The sequence below is a fragment of the Chiloscyllium punctatum genome, chromosome 7 (genome assembly GCF_047496795.1).
Source record: "Chiloscyllium punctatum isolate Juve2018m chromosome 7, sChiPun1.3, whole genome shotgun sequence".
NCBI classification, from domain to species: domain Eukaryota; kingdom Metazoa; phylum Chordata; class Chondrichthyes; order Orectolobiformes; family Hemiscylliidae; genus Chiloscyllium; species Chiloscyllium punctatum.
This window is the reverse complement of record NC_092745.1, coordinates 126445649-126460355: the sequence shown is the minus strand read 5'-3', so window position 1 is coordinate 126460355 and position 14707 is coordinate 126445649.

Here is a 14707-nt window from a genome sequence, read left to right as displayed (position 1 = left end):
TTTCGCCTAATAACATCACTTGCCAACTGAGTGAACCAATTGTCTAACAATAATTCATCTTTTCCTGTTTCTCCTCTCTGATTTCTCAACATATTTTTTCCATGTGCAGTTTCTTTGCTTCTTTCTATGCCAACAAAGAAGTCCAGATACGTATTGCCACCACCATCGCCATCACACAACTTTCTGATTGCATAATTCTCCTGAAGCCTTGAAATATAAATGTGGCTCAAATTTAGATTCATATTTATTTAAACAGCTATATTCCACTGCACTTAAGAGATGACAGTTGCCTCATTACCAAGTCCCCGATAAAGGTAATAAAGCCATAACAAGGATTCAAATTAGCAAGGAGAAAGGAACAAGAACAGTATGGTTTCTGTACGTCAGCGCAAGTGCTACATATGTAAGAAATTCATTAGAACAACATTCCTTCCATTTGAATAAAAGTTCACTGACCTGAAACGTTAATTCTGTTTCTCTCATTGCAGTTACTGACCAGATGCACTCCTAGCTTGGCAGTTTTCTCATTTGAAGAGAGATTGGATTGACACAGTGTGTAGGGTTTAGAAGAACGAGATGATGTAAAGTCATAGAGACATACAGCATGGAAACAGACCCTTCGGTCCAAATACTGATCAGCTATCCTAAATTAATCTAGTCCCATTTGCAAGCATTTGGCCTATATTTCTCTAAACCCTTCCTACTCATATATTATCCAGACTAAACGTTGTAATTGTGTCATCTCATTGAAACATGTAAAATGCTGACAAGTTTGGACAAGGGTGCAGGGTCAACCGTTTCAGATGGAGAAGTCCAAAGCTGTGCAGGTTATGTGGATGGACATGGGAAATTGCCCACACTGTCCAGGGATGTGCAGGCTAGGTGGGTGACCTGTGGGAAATGAAGGATTACAGGGATAGGGTGGGCCTAGGTGGGATGCTCTTAGGAGATTCAGTGTGGACTCAATGGGCAGAATGGCCCGCTTTCCAACTTTTGGGATTCTATGATTCCATGAAATCTTTTCCCCAAAGGGGTGGCAAACTCTCTATCCAAGAGGTCACTGAAGATATTTAAGAGCAAAATAGATGCTAAAGGTGCTAAGAGGTTTGAGGAAAGAGCGGGAATATGGCTTAGAAATAGAATGTTAACCATGATCATGCTGAATAGTGAAGGTGATATTTGATGGGTCAAACAGTCTAATCCTCTTCTGATTGTTTTTCTGTCTCTGTTTTGGTGCTGAGTTATTTTCAAAATTTTCTGTCTTTTGATTCAGATTTCTGGTATCTGCAGTAGTTTGATTTTGCTTCTGATATTTTTGTGCTCCCATAGAATTCCTACAGTGTGGAAACTGGCCATTTGGCCCAACAAGTCCACACAAACCCTCCGAAGAGTAACCCACCCAGACCCAATCCCCTACCCTTTTGCTCTGCATTTGCCCCTAACTAATGCATCTAACCTACACATCCCTGATCACTATGGGGCAATTTAGCATGGCCAATTTACCCTACTGTGCTCATCTTTGGATTGTGGGAGGAAACCAGAGCACCCGGAGGAAACCCACACAGACATGGGGGTGTGGGGGTGGAGATCCTCATTCCTGAAGAGGGGCTTATGCCCGAAACGTCGATTCTCCTGTTCCTTGGATGCTGCCTGACCTGCTGCGCCTTTCCAGCAACACATTTTTAAGCTCTGATCTCCAGCATCTGCAGTCCTCACTTTCTCCTACGGGGAACGTGTGCAAATCCCACACAGACAATCACCCGAGGTTGGAATTGAACTTAGGGCCCTGGTGCTGTGAGGTAGCAGTGTTAACCAGTGAGCTACCATGCTGCCCATTTCATTATGAATTGCATAATTGCAAAGACCCTGTTTTGGAACAGGTACAACAGATTGACTGGCTTCGGAGTTGAGGTTTTCAATTATGTGGGTCTAAGCATTCTTCACAGTGAGAAATTGTTTTTTTTTGCCCAAGGGTTTGAGGTGCAGGAGCCATAGATTTGAAACAATTGGCATGAGAAACAAAGGTAACATGAGGAGAACCTTTCTCCATGTCGCAAGTGCATATGATCTGGAATGCACTGCCTGGTTCAATCACATCATTCAGAAGGTAATTCCGTAAGTACCTGAAAGGAAGAGATATTTCCAGGTTAAAGGGAATGAGTAAGGCAATGGGAATGGCTAAATTGTTCTTACACAGAGTCAGTGTGGATTTGAGGGGCTGAATGGCCTCCTCTATAACATAACCATGCCATAATTCTGTGTTTCTGAGCTTTGACATTCTTGCTTGGGGGGTACTCACACACCAAAGTTTTTCCGTTGGGACAGTGTTGTTGCCCTCCACAAGTAAGGCCACATCTGACTGGACGGTAAATCTTGATGGTCTGGTTGACACGGGGATATGTTGTTGATGCCATTAAACTGGTCATCATAGGCTTCCAGGCTAACAATCTGACATTCAAGTAAGATCATGGCAGCTGGATCAGAAACTGTAAAGGCAATCTCAGTAAAGGTAATGGAAAACGCTATCATTGATTATTGTTGCTGTGTACTTACATAATTATGGCAGGTTGTCACTTTAAAAGCCCAATCATGCAGCTTAATGATGATGCCATTGGCCATTTTGGGCAGGAAACAGCTGAGTCTAATCTTGCTGCCTGAAGAGCGAAGAGTCGATAAAGAGTAAAGCTGGGAAATCACAGCAGGTCAAGCAACGTCAGAGGAGCAGGAGATTCAACATTTTGGATTGGAACCCTTCATCAGGAGTGGACTCCTGACCTGAAACGTTGACTCCCCTGCCCCTCTGACGGTGCCTGACCTGCTGTGCTTTTTCCAGCGCCACACTTTATTTTCTCTGACTTTCCAGCATCTGCAGTCCTTACTCTTTCCAATCCTGAAGAATAAACTCCCCTCCTCCCCTTAATAAGGCACCAGTTGTTTAACCTTTCCACCTCCTGATCCTCCTGGGTATCTGTCACAAGAAGGGAACTGGTGACAAGGAGAAAAGCTCCTTTGAGATTGAAATAATTGCAGAGTCAGGTATCCCATCACCAAGTCACCCTTTATTTACATGCATAGTGCATGGGCTCTGACCACCCTGATCAGAACCAGTCCCTAGGAATGAGGAGACTCCCTCAATCTTCTGTTTATATCTGTCATGCCAGGGGTCCCTGATTGGCCCAGGTCAACCAGCCCCAATCAAGGAGATTCCATAGTCAAGGAGGTCCACCCTGCCCTCATTCCAATCACTACAAAGATCCACTGGGTCAATCCACTTCAGATCTTGAAGGTGCGTCAATATCAAGAAGAAAAGGAAACAAAACTCATTGAAGCAATTACAGTCAGCATGAACAAAGGAAGAGGTGAACAATGTAGAAAAAGCTTGTCACATGCTGCACTCTGAAGGAAAACGCTGAGTAATGAGGACTCTGGTGTAGTGATTGGAACCAAGTGGAACTCATTGACTATGAGATCCTTGATTGGGTTTGTTAACCTTAGCCAATCAGGGGGCCCTGGCTGACAGATATATGCAGGAGATCCAGACCTGATGAAGGAACAGCGGTCCGAAAGCTAATGCTTCCAAGTAAACCTGTTGGACTATATCCTCATGTTGTGTGATTTTTAACTTTGTACACTCCAGTCCAATACCGGCATTTCCAAATCAGGAAAACTTAACAGTGGTAACCTTTACTAACTGTTCCAATATAGCAACATCCCATAAATATATCCCTTGGCAAAAAGTCAAATTCAGAAATCCAATTTTCTCATATGCAAACCAGTAGCAGAGAGAATTGTCATCATAGAATCCCTACAGTGTGGAAACAGGCCTTCAGCCCAAAGCTCCACACCATCTCTCTGAAGAGCACCCCAACCAGACTCAGCCCCTCCCCCCACCCACCCTACAACTCTATATTTACCCTGACTAATCCACCTAACTTACACATCCCTGGACACTATGAGCAATTTCCCACAACCAATCCACCTAAGGTGCACATGTTTGGACTATGGAAGAAAACCAGAACACCTAGAGAAAACCCACACAGACATGGGAAGAATGTGCAAACTCCACACAGACTGTTACCTGAGGGTGGAATCAATCCCGGGTGCCTGGCATTGTGAGGCAGCATTGCTAACCACTGAGCCACCATGCTGGTGACATCAATCGATATTGAATCATTCCCTTCCTGAACGGCAAACAGTTAAGAATGGAGGTAGACACTGATAGAGAAAGAAAAACAATCAAGAGAAAACTCAGGGAGAGTAGCAGCCAGGAAACCTTTACGCAGCTTCCTGCTCTGTTGAGACTCCAACAGCAACTGACACTGAATCTCAAAGCTAAAAAAGCTAAAATATAAAATATCCTGATTTGTGAGAGTTGGCCTCACACATCCAGGCTGCTTCTACTGCTCCAACTTTTAAAAAAAACCTAAAAGGCCTTGCAAGCTGTTACCTTGCTGGCATTCCAACTGGACAACTCATCACCTCTGCCTTAAAGCCTCTCTTAAAAAAAAGAACAAAAGTCACAGTAGGAACCTTACAAAATCAATTTTCACCAAAACCATTGGCAATTACTGAAAGGTTCAGATTTCACCAACACAGCCAGTAGGATGGTGAATCCATCTTCCAGTTTGGTGAAATTCTAGATAAGTTAGCTGAATTTTGCAAATTTAGAGACAACTTGAATGATATTATCAGAGGCAGATTGGTATGAGGTTTAAGATGAGAAACAATCCAGAAAGGATTACTGTTGGAGAGGAACTCTGGCATTATACTCTATGGAGTTTAGAAGGATGAGGGGGGAATCTAATTGAAACCTACTGAATACTGAACAGCCCGGACAAAGTGGACACTGGGAAGATGTTTCCATTGGCAGGAGAGACGAGGACCAGACGGCATAACCTTCGAGTAAAGGAAGACCTTCTTGAACGTAGATAAGGAGAAACATCTTCAGTGGTGAATCTGAGGAATTCAGTGCCACAGAGGAGGTTGTGGAGGCCAGGTCATTGAGAGTAAATGTAAAACAGAGATAGATAAATTCTTGATTGTCAAGGGGTCAAAGGTTACAGGGAGAAAGCAGGAGAATGGGATTAGAAAACTTATCAGCCATAATTGAATGGCAGAACAGACTGGATGGACCGAATGGCCTAATTTTTGCTCCTCTGTCTTATGGTCTTATGAAACTTAGATTTACAGAAAACACTAGAAATAATAGCCTCAATGGAACTGGCAGCTAAGAGAGCACAGCAGCTAGGCTTCAATTGTGAGGCTTCACAAAATAGTGACTGAGAAATGAGTGCCAACTGCAATTTGGTTTGGAAAAACAGGTCACACAGCAGAAAGTTGCTGGTATAAAGAGCTCTGCGTGGAAACTGCAGCACATTGAGTGGGCATGTTGGAGGAAGAAGCATCAACAACAGACAGGAAATGCACAGAAACTGAAGAGTAGGAAGAGTATCTACACATTGCAAAAAGGGCATGAGAAAAGCCCAGACCATCAGTCTGAAGAGGAACTCACTGGTTATTGCTGGTGACACTAACTGATATTGAAGCATTCCCTTACAGAATGGCAAACTGGTAAAAATAGAGGTAGACACTGGAGCAGCAGTTTCATGGATACCTGAATGTGTATATTAGAAGCAACTGAGTATCATTGCCCTTCAACGCTCAAAGTGTCGTACTAAGAACCCGCAGAGATGAAATGATGCCGTTCAGAGTATCAATGTGAATATTCAGTAATATACAGAGGATCCTCAATTATCCGGCATTCGATTATCCTAACATCGAATTATCCAACAAGATCGCAAGATCCCGACATTTGTCTATGCTATGTCACTTGATTATCCGGAATTTGATTAACTGAATGAAATACTCCCCGCCCGTGTCCTTCTGATAATCGAGATTCCTCTGTAGTCGAAATGAAACATTGTTCTTCCACATCGTCAGGGGAAATTTTCCAGCTTTAGTGGGGAGAATGTGTTTGGACAAAATCAAACTCAACAGGGCTGAAGTGAATCGCTTGTCAGATTCTGAGACTGATCTGTTGCACGTTCTAAAGAAACATGCCATGTTTTCAGTGGGGATTTGGGAAGGATGGAAAAGATCCCTGTCAAATCGAAAATCAAAAATGAGATTCAAGCAAAATGTTGCAATCAGATCAAAGGTACAGACAGAATTAGAAAGGAAGTCCTTGATCCCATAAGTGTGGGTGATTGGGCCATGCTTACTGTACCAGTGATGAAGAAAGATGGATCAGCATACATCTATGCTGATTCTAAGATCATTATTAATCCATTTCTGTCTCCTTTGCCTTTAACCAATGACCTTTATGCTGAACTAGCCAAAGGTCAGCTTTTCAGTGATATTGATCTCAGTCAAGGTTTTGTCCAAATGACTGTACATCTTGAGTCACAGATGTACATGATGATTGTAATACATAATGGATTATTCAAATACAACAGACTTCCTTTTGGAATCACATTTACATCTGCGTCTACGTCTGAATCAGATCTTAAGTGGATTAGAAGGAGTCCAGTGTTACCTCGATGATATTTCAGTCACAGAGATAAAGGAAAAAGGGCATCTCCACAATTTAGATGCTACTCTATCGGCACTTCTGGCCCAACAGTGAGGAAAGAACAAATGTGATTTTACAAAAAAATTCCTTTAAATATTTAAGCTAAAGGAATACGCAAGTTAGCCTTGAGGTTACTTAAGAACCAAGCTTTGACAGCCCTCTCTGGGAAAGAAATCCACCAATTCACTCACTTCTGAGAAAAGAATTTGCTTGTCAACTCTGTTTTATATGTGTAAACTGTTATTCTGAGATGATGCCCTCAGGTCCTAGACTCTCCCACAAGGGAAACAAAAATAAACTAGACTGATGATTAAATGGGACTTTGACATCACTCTCCCCTCAGGAGGGAGAAGAAAGAGATTGTTTTTTTATTGTCAAGAAAGCACATCTAGGTAAACAAAAATTGTAAGAACTACGGATGCTGTAAATCAGAAACAAAACCAGAAATTGCTGGAAAAGCTCAGCAGATCTGGCAGCGTCTGTGAAGAGAAATCAGAGTTAATGTTTCAGGTCCGGCAACCCTTCCTCAGATGTCTGGAGCCGAGGCCCATTAATGAAGTTGGGTTGGTGTTGCAGCAGAGTTAAGGTACCAATAGTTCCGACCTTCCTGAATGCAGAAACAGGAGCCGAGTGGCTGACTACATTCCCTAAAGGATAACATCAGTCAGCAGTGACAACAGGGAAAGTGGGGAATATAACCAGAAAATAATCAGGAATTTACAGAAGCTGCAGCACAGAAGGAAGTTTTTGTGACTTGCCTTGTCTGCAGTGGCATAGTCTGCTCAAGGCAGAGCATTGTAACTTCAGGGGGTTCAATTCGCTTGGTTGGCTGGACTGCTGTTTTTCTGTGAGGCACCAACGGTACATGTTCAATTCACATGCAAGCTGATGTCTGCACATTCTCAACCTCTCCCCTCACCTGATGTGTAGTGACCCTCTGTCTAATGAGGGAGTCGGACAATGGTGGTTACATGCTTTACTGTAATTCCTCTCTGCTGTGTTATTTTATTTCCTTTATTCGTTCACGGGAGGTGGGCGTCACTGGCTAGGCCACCATTTATTGCCCATCCCTGATTACCCAGAGGGCAATTAAGAGTCAACCAAATCACTGTGGGTCTGGAGTCACATGTAGGCCAGACCAGGTAATGCCCTCAAGGACATTAGTGAACCAGATGTTTTTTTTCCCCTCCTTGACAATCATCAGTGGATGTATGGTTTTCATTCGACTCTTAAGTCTAGGTTTTTATTGAATTCAACTTGCATCATCTGCTGTGGTAGGGTTCAAACCCAATCCCCAGAACAGTATCTGGATCTCTGGATTAACAGTCCAGCGATAATACCACTAGAGCATTGCTAATAGGTAATCATACATGGATTCTAGCTGGCCTGGAGTTGATGGGTTGAATGGCCTTTCCCGACTGGGAATCAAATTTTACATGGCCCCAGGGTATTTCCACAGCAACATGAGGGAAGTTGGTGGGGTGATGTAGTGGGTGCAAGTTTGGTTTGGGGGGGTAGAATGGGGATGGTTGTGGGTGGCTGAGGGATGAGGAGTGTGTGTGAGGGGGTGGAGGTATTGGGTGGGAGGTGTGATGTCTGTCAGTGGAGGGGGGAAGGCTGCGGTGGTGAGGATGTGAGGGATCGAGGGCGCAGTGTCACATTCTGTAGCTCAATCCATCATCGCTTGAAAACCAATGGCTTTGAATTATTTGGTGAGGCTTGCTGTCGTGTCTTTTATTTCCTTCTGTGGCATATACTTTATCCCAGTGGTGACAAACAATTCAGGCCATTGGCACGTATTCATCGCATTAATCTTAATCCACCGCTGATTACCAGGGTTTACTCTAGTCAGTGTGCAGCACTACATTATAATGCGTGAGATCTAATGAATAATACATTGTCCTACCCAGAGACACAATCTATTGATATTTTCAACTAGTTAGGAGAGATAACTTGCATTTATTTAGCATACAGTTACTCAACTGTGGGGAAAACCATGCATGGCAGTTAGAAAGATAAAGTCAAGGAGGGCTACTAATTGTCCAGGAGGGGCCTGGGGTCCACTGGAACCGTAGATGATTCTTCAGGAAGCTTAAATGGTGCTTCATTAGGTCACCTTCTTTAACATTTTCTTTAAACTTTTTACCAGACATAGATTAAAATTGAATTTCGGGCAATAAAAACAATGTTCTTTGTATAAGAGTAAACATCATTCTGTTGGGTCATGAGCTTCAACTCACTGCTTGCTCCAAAGGATCTCCATGTTCAATACCAGGGAGCAAATCTAGGTCACTCTCCATGAGCACATGCCACACACACAGTCCATGTCTATGAACGTGTGACAATCTCTCAGCACTCTCATGGCACATCTCAGATCCACTTCCAGGACATTGCTACACCTCAGTGTTGTGCCCTCAGCTACACTGGCTACTATCAATGTAATGCTGAGCAAGGACAGTGTGCACTCAGGGACACTCAACCAGCTCATGTACTGGTACAGGCTACATATCTAGCCAAAAGGATTTCCAATTGGCTTAAGTAAGCAGTGTGTGACAAAGATGGATGTATTGGTTTACCAATGGATAGCGAATGGGGGCAAGTCTTGTGATGAAACTTCAAGGAGTACATTTAATCAGAGCTGATCGAGGCCAGAAGTCTAACAACTCTGCCTTGGGGATACAACTCTTGTGGAACCAAACTAATTGGCTCAGTCAATTATTTAGTCATCCTGCATGTCACTCTGTGTGTTTGTTCTATGAACGTATGTACAATCAGAGACTGTGCAGTCAGCCGTCAATATCTAGACCTGATTAATTCCATATCACTGTAATCACCAACTAATCCTCAATGCTTATGAAGCTCAGGAAGTACCATGGCGATTTGTGATTTAGAAAAACACTCCATCAAATAATGACCTACACAATCTCACTTAACACAGGAAATGAGAAAATACCCTATGGCAGAATGTAAGGAGCTGGTGTACAGCATCTTTGTTCATCATCAGTGGAAATACGTTTCTGATTTACTGTGTCCCCAAACCATAATTTTGGATAAAGGGTATTGTCAGGTACCAGGAGTGAGCCTGGAGAGAATTTGAGTGAGAAACATTGTGAGTAAAATACAGTCTTAAAAAGTGAGATAATGAAATGCAAGGAAATGCGTGAGAGTAAAATTGTAGGATCAGGAAAGAAAATCATGGATGTTTATATCAGGCAGACCACATCCTTTGGGATCATCCAAAGTGTTTCACCGTCATTGACTTAAGAGCAAAGAACACATAGGAACATTAGAATTCTGGATGAAGCAAGGCTAAAGTGAATCTAAACATCTCTTTTTCCACTTGGGAACTCTGCAGACTTAAGGACTCAATATTAAGCTCAACAATTTTAGGGTTTGAGTACCTCTTCCATGTCCTTCTCCTAGTTGCCACACACCAGGCCCTGTCATCCACTGGGTTGCTAACACAACCAGCCATTATCAGCCACTGATGGTCTCCATTAGCTATTCAGTCTCCCAGGCTGACCTTTACCCTTTGAAGAACCTGAGGACTGCAGATGCTGGAGATCAGAGTCGAGAGTGTAGTGCTGGAAAAATACAACAGGTCAGACAGCATCTGAGGAGCAGGAGAATTGACATTTCAGGCATAAGCCTTTCATCAGGAATTCCTTTATGACCTTTACCCTTTGTCTGTCCAACTGTTTTTGTCTGTCTCTCAGGGCTCCATCTCCACCAATTGTTACTCTTGGCACCTCACCCCACCCCCACTCCTCCCACCTCATCTTCAGCATATATACCTTCCTTTTCCTAGCGACAATTAGTTCTGAAGAAGGGTCATTGGACCTGAAAAATTAACTCTGTTTTCCTCCACAGATGCTGCCAGACCTGCTGAGATTCTCCTGCAGATTCTCTTTTTGCGTCTAGAGAGGGTCAAGTTTGCCTTTTACCATCCTGGGTAGTTGAATGAGAGCAAGAATGGGACTTAAGTATTGATGAAGAAAGGAACAAGGGGTGGAATTTTATAAGGGCTGCACAATGGGGGCTATGACAAAACATGAGAGGCACGGTGTATCAGTGGTTAGCACTGCTGCCTCCCAGCACCAGAGACCCGGGTTTGATTCTAGCCTTGGGCAATTGTCTTGTGGAGTTTGCACGTTCTCCATAAGTCTACGTATTTCCTCCCAGAGTCGAGAAATGTGCAGGTTAGGTGGATTGGCCAAGCTAAATTGCCCTATAGTATCCAGAGTTGTGCAGGCTAGGTGGATTAGTCATAGGAAATGCAGGGTTATAGGAATAGGGTGCTTTTCAAAAGGGTGTATCATAGATTTTCTACATTGTGAAAACTAGGCTATTCAGCTCAACAACTGCACACTGACCTTCCTAAGAATAACCTATTCGATCCAATACCCCACCCTATATTTACCCCTAACTAATGCACCTAACTTACACATCCCTGACACTATGGACAATTTAGCATGGCTAATTCACTTAACCTGCACATCTTTGGATTGTGGGAGGAAACCAGAGCACCCGGAGGAAACCCACGCAGATACAGAGAGAATGTGCAAACTTCACACAGACAGTTGCCTGAGGCTGGAATTGAACCCGGGTACCTGGCACTGTGCAGCAGCAATGCTAGCCACTGAGCCATTGTGCCACCCATAAACCCAGTGAAGTCAGCTTTCAGAGAGCATCGTGAGCCTAACAGGATTTGAACAAGCAACCTTCTGATCTGGAGTCAGATGTGCTATTGTTGCACCACAAGCCCACCCCCTTGATGAACTGAATGACCTGCTTCCAAGTTGTTGGGATTCTTTGATAAGCAGAATCATGTAAGAGGTCGAGGGAGGCTGATCTCAACATCAGGAACAACTCAACACATTTTTTAACTCAGCACCAGACATCGAAATGGGATTCTCACTAGGCAACAGCAAGATATTCCTTGTTGATGACCTGATTAATTGAGGATTGCACCTGTTTAATATGCAACTTCCTATCCTCCTACTAGCCATGAGCAAATTGGATGCCGAGAATTCTCAACATGGAAACCAGTGCTGGTTACCAACAGTGCCAACTTTCTGCTTGCTCCAGAGGATCTCCACATTGGACACTAGGCATAAAGGTCTCAGGATACTGTCCATGAGCATATAACACAAGCTCACATCCCTTATTCATGGACATTGGCATCCAATATGTGCCAGCCTCTAAGAATGCTCCTGGCACATCTCTACAGGTTCAGGATGGTTCTCCATTTTGCTTCCAGAGCTACACTAGCTACCATCATCAGTAACGTGGCTGCAAGGACTCTTTGTCCTGAGGGACATGCACCCAGCTCATGGGCCAGTCTTAAACTTCGGGCATATAGTCCGGTGGCCAGAACTGCATACAACACTCTAAATGTGGCCTAACTAAAGCTTTATACAGCTGCAACATAACTTGCCAATTGTTACACCCACTGCCCGACCAGTAAAGGCAAGCATGCCATATGCCTTCTTTACCACTGTATCCACTTGCGTTGCCACTTTCAGGGAGCTATGGACTTGCACCCAAAGAACCCTCCATATATCAATGATCCTAACCGTCTTGACATTAACTGTGTACTTTCCTCTTGTATTTGCCCTCCCAACATGCATCATCTTACACATTTTTGGTTTAAACTCCATCTGCCATTTCTCTGGCCAACTTTCCAACTGATCCATATCCTGGCGCTTCCTTTGATGACCTTCTTCACTATCCACAATTCCAACAATTTTCACGTCATCTGCAAAGATATTAATCAGACCACTGACATTTTCATCCAAATCATTTATATAAATTACAAACAACACAAGCCTCTGTATTGCTCCTTGTGGAACACCATTGTACACAGATCCCAATCAGAACAATACCCCTCCACAACGACCATCTGTCTGCTATGATCAAGCCAATTTTGTGTCCAACTTACCAACTCACCCTGGATCCCATGTGACTTAATCTTCTGGACCAGCCTACCATGAGGGACCTTGTCAAATGCTTGAGTAAAATCCATATAGACAACATCCACAGCTCTACCCTCATCAACTATCTTTGTCATGTCCTCAAAAAGCTCAATCAAATTTATAAAGCCATGCTGAATATCTCTAATAAGTCAATCATTTTCCAAATGCGAATAAATCTTGACCCTAAAGATTTTCTCCCAAAATTTCCATGCCACTGACATAAGGGTCACCAGCCTCTAATTTCCTGGATTATCCTTGTTGCCCTTCTTAAACAAAGGAACAACACTGATTCTTCTCTAGTCTTCTGGGACCTCACCTCTAGCTAAAGAGGGTACAAAGATCTCCGGGAAGGCGCCATCAATCTCCTTCCTTACCAACGTCAGTACCTTGGGATAGAACCTGTCAGGCCCTGGGGACTTATCTATCTTAATATTTTCCAAGACACCCAACCCTGACTCCTTCTTGATATAGACATGCCCCAGAATATCAACATACCCCTCCCTAACCTGACCACCATACGTGACCTTCTCCTTGGTCAATGTGGTTGCACAGTATTCACTGAGTACCTCATCCACTCCTTCTGGTTCCATGCATAAATTCCTTCCTTTGTCCTTGAGTGGACCTACCCTTTCTAGCTCCCCTCTTACTCCTAATATACATTTAAAATGCCTTGGGATCATCCTTAATCCTACTTGATAAGGACATTTCATTGCCCCTCTTCGCCCTCCTAATTCCTTGTTTAAGTTCTTCCCTTGTTCTTTTATATTCCTCAAGGACCTTCTTAGATTTCACCTACATCTTGCATATAGTCCTTTTTGCCTTTTTGACTAAACTTTTAATATCTCTTGTCATCTATGGCTCCTAAATTCTGCCATCCTTATCTTTCATCCTCAGATGAATATGTTGGTCCTAAACTCTAATCAACTGGCCTTTAAAAGACTCCCATATGTCAGAAGTGGATATATCCTCAAACGACTGCCCCCAATCCAATTTCTCCAGTTCATACTTAATTCTGTTGTAAGTAACCTTCCCCCAATGTAACACTTTCACCTAGAGACCAGTCTTTTCCTTATTCCTAGAAATCTACAAATTTATGGAATTATGAACGATGTTCTCAAAATTATCATCTCTGATTCTGAAGTTCCTCGAAAACTTCAATCACCGATACAAACTCATTCCCCAGTGCAAAGTCTAGTACAGCCCTTTCCCTAGTTGGACTACCCATATATTGTTTTTAAAAAACCCTCCTGGATGCACCTAACAAATTCTGGCCCCATCTACTTCACTGGCATGAACAGAGTCCTAGTCAATATCAGGGAAGTTAAAATCGCCCACTACAACAGCCCTGTTGGTTTTACATCTTTGCATGATCTGCCTATATATCTGTTCCTCTATTTCCTGCAGGATCTTGGGTGGCTGAGAGTATAGTCCCATCACTTTTTTGTTCCTTATTCTGCCCACATGTCCTGGTTAGACAAGCCCTCCAAGATGTCCTGTATTAGTGAAGCTGTGACATTCTCTTTAATCAGTAATGCGACTCCCTTACCCCTTCTTCATCTCTCTCAATCATACCGAAACATCTAAACCCTGAAAGATTGAGCTGCCAGTCCTGTTCTTCTCTCAACTAAATGTAATGGCCATCACAACATAGCTCCATGCAGTAATCCAGGCTCGAAGCTCATCTGCCTTGCATTGAAATAAATATACTGACAGTCCTGCAATGCTCATTACCCTGTCAATCTCTTTCATATTTTATAGATTTCATTGAAATCACCTCTCATCCTTTAAAACTCTGGAGATTCAGGAAGGTGTTTGATATAGTCCCTTCAGCTTAAGGGATCAAAGGGTACCGGGAGAAAGTGGGAACAGGATACTGAGTTGGATGATCAACCATGATGATATTGAAGGGCCAAATGGCCTATTTCTACTCCTATTCTAGATGTTTCCATGATTTTGTTGAATGATGGAAGAGCCAAATAGCATACTCTTGTTCCCATTTCACATGTTCTAAACAATAATTGGATTCAGTGTGATTGGGCTAGTTTTAGGGCTAGTGCCCATTAGAAATTACCATAGCCCTTCATTTTTCAGTTTAATTGGTTTCAGAGGTTGGATAGGGTTGGGTGCTGGGTTGCAGAGCAAGATAATGATATACACAGGT